Raw genomic sequence first — 3,107 nt, 5'->3', positions numbered from 1 at the left:
GGCCACGTGCTTTCGAAACTTGGAGCCGACGCGCGGCGTGTGCGTACGCACGGACCACCGGGTTCCCACGCGATCCCGCTCGCTATCCGTCGCGAAATCGGGATGCACCGTTGACCTTGCGGCTATTGCCGCACCGCACGATCTACGATTTACGAGGCCGCCGCTGCTCACCGAAATAGTTGGCGGTATTACCGTTTTCAATGGGTCGAGGTATCGCATGGACTTTAAGAACGAACATCGAACAGGTGCGGCGCTTGTGGATTTTTACGTGTCCAAGAACAGCGCTGCGAATTTTTTAGGGGAATCTAATAATTAGGCAAGAAACGACAGGTACGTGCCAACAGCCGATAATCCTGGCTTTTCTCAACTTTCGAGAAATATTCCAACAGAATGGAAAGACGCGATTCCATCGAAGAAGCTACGCGATCTTGCGAGGGCCGAGATACAGAGCCAATCTGCAACGTGCATCCAGTGTAGGACTGTGGTGCAGGACGCAAAATAGCCGTTTCGCGAAAATCCCCGAAGCGTGTCATTCGAGCTTTAGGGAACCTGTTGCTCACCTCTGCCTGCATCGTCTCTCACCTACCACCCTACTTTCCTTTTACACTACCTAGCCCTGTCTTCGGTTCTGTACACCAGCGATCGCGTGTACGTGTGTACAAGCAGCGACAACAACCACTTTGCGAGTACTCCGAGATCCGACCCAGAAGTGAAAGCAAGGAAGAAGGAAAGACGGAACGCACGCCACTGTCTTATGGTAAAGTTCGCGGGTTGCACCAAGGGACCAACGGGGATTAAGTGACGGGGCGCCACTTGTCAGGCTGGCCGTATCTACACCTGTTCCCTGTCTATTGTCTAGATTTATTCTGTTACATCGGGTGCGTGGAAAAGTTTCAGTCTTTTCTTTTCTTCAGCAATTTCCTTCTACTTGTACAGAGTAGACGCAATGGTCCTAATGCCGTGGCCCATTTCGCGCGACTTCTCGTCAGCCAGAAATGCCATTGCCACGTTCTCTGCTGTCCGACTAAACTGCGAATTTTAATCCTTCGAAATGCATCCACGTCGTTCGTTCAGACATGGGAAGAGACGAAGTTTGGCGGAATGGAAAAATGGTAGAATGCTTCGCACTAATTGCTGATCTGAAACGCTCATAGAGGAACAGACGATAGCAGCGGAAAGTAAAAGCGAATAACTCAAAGCTCGCGATAAATCGGTGCACGCGCTCTTTATATTGAGAAATATGCAAAATATCGCGAATAAACCTTCGTTCACAGACCTGAGAAGAGACGGTTTGATAGAAGTTGAAAAGTGGGAAGATATTTTGTATTAATTGCGGGCCTAATTAAAGTCATAGAAATGCGGATATTATCTGCTGCTAACTACTACATAGGAAAAGGCTGGAATCGTGGAAAAGATCGGCACACGACGCTCTTGGTGTTAAAGAATATCCAAAATATTGCGAGCCTCGGTCTTTCGAAGTTGTTCATTCAGTGCTATTTGGAAGAAAACGTATAAAGTAGCCAAGATGGAGGTAACTTTTGTCTGCTTTGCGAGAAATACGGAGGCGAAGATGGTTTTAATGCGGATAGAGCGAAATAAAGATTTCATCGGGGCGCACTCGGCTGGCGGAAAAAGAAGGAGAGCGGATAATTCAGGGAAATCAGGCTGTGGCAAAATGTTAACCGGGCCAAACACAAACGGTGCTCGTCCCAGTAGTACTTCTTTTCAGCCGCAAATGCCGAGTACCATGTAGACGTTGACAATAGAAGCGGGCGCACAAAGGCCAGCAGTTCAACTAGAAAACTTCTTTCATCCTCCTCGAAATCAGCGAGCGTTGAATCGCAAATCGTCGCATTAAGACGAGCCGCGACATTTCCACGAGAGCAATCTCAGCGTACCACGCGCCGTGTGAAGAGTTCAATTTGTGCCAGGGGTAAAGATCCGATTCACCTCGACTCGTCGTCTACCATCGAACTAGCGTGTACATTTTCAAAGAGCGAACGCAGGGGGAATTAAAGAGACCGATTCATTCCTCTGCAGCTTGGAAATTGCTTATCAGAAAATGGATTTCAATTACGAAAGAATATCAGGAAACAACCAAGTTACAGGAAAATCGATGCTTATTCGAATTCAGCCCACTCGAGTTTGACTAACCCAACTTCAAAAGAACGTTTAATAGAAGATACGAAGAAGAAAAAAGAAAGAAAGAAGGGGAAACGTAGGAACGCGCGCGTGTGTGTATCGTACGAAAGAAGGTGGAAAACAATATCGGAAAGTGGAAATAACATTGCGTTACAGAGCGACCTTGTCCTTTTCAAAGTGGTCCAATGTATATCAACTTGGAGCTTGAAAGCCAAATAAAATAAGAAACTCGCGTTAGAAAAGTAGATCGGTCACAGGTCGGATGATTCTGCTATTTGGCATAAACTTTCTCCTTCTTTTTCCAGTGACAACGATGCTACGCGTTCGGCTGCTAATCGTTCAACTGAATCGAGCCCGAATATTCCATCGGAATATTTCCACGAAGACAATTTGGCCTGAAAGTTTCAGTTCTCGTTCTTCCCCGAAGAAGTAGACCGCAGTGTCTACGAAACTTGGGGTCAAAATGCAGAAGCAGCACCGGGAGATCAAAAATCAAAATATCTCAACATCGTGGCAGTTGGAAGTGGAAAATTCAGTTTGCCATCGAAAAGTGCAACTTTAAATTTCCCATGCAGGCGACGGAGCCTGAAAATCCTCGGAATTCGGACCTGTCCTGAATCGATGGAAGTAGACCGCAGTGTGTACGATGCTTTGACGCAAAATGCAAAAGCGAGACGAGATCGTTGGTCCCGAGAAGTCGATAATATCAAAACAAACCGAACAGAGTTAGAAAATATCGCACGGCCCATCCTGCGGCTGACGTTTCCACCGAAAAAGCGGGGTCGGGCGATGGCCGGAAGAGGGGTCACCGTAGCAATGACAAGGCAACGAGCGACCTTGGGAGCCTTCCCACGGACACGGCTAACCGTACGGCGAGCGTGCAGGGGGGAACGAACGCAAACAACGAAGCAACACGGCAGCGTGAGCACAGTCGTCACCGGCGGTAACCTACATTTACCATGGAA

At 47.8% G+C, this 3,107-nt stretch overlaps 1 protein-coding gene across 3 annotated transcripts in view; it reads right to left on the bottom strand.

Annotated features, from left to right (window-relative positions):
- LOC112213588 overlaps nucleotides 1-3,107 on the bottom strand; it is a 298,689-nt gene that overhangs the window by 207,527 nt on the left and 88,055 nt on the right. The window lies entirely within an intron of this gene.

This window comes from Bombus impatiens, unplaced genomic scaffold (genome assembly GCF_000188095.3).
Source record: "Bombus impatiens unplaced genomic scaffold, BIMP_2.2 scf_0814, whole genome shotgun sequence".
In the NCBI taxonomy this organism is placed as follows: domain Eukaryota; kingdom Metazoa; phylum Arthropoda; class Insecta; order Hymenoptera; family Apidae; genus Bombus; species Bombus impatiens.
This window is presented reverse-complemented; position numbering and strand designations above follow the sequence as displayed.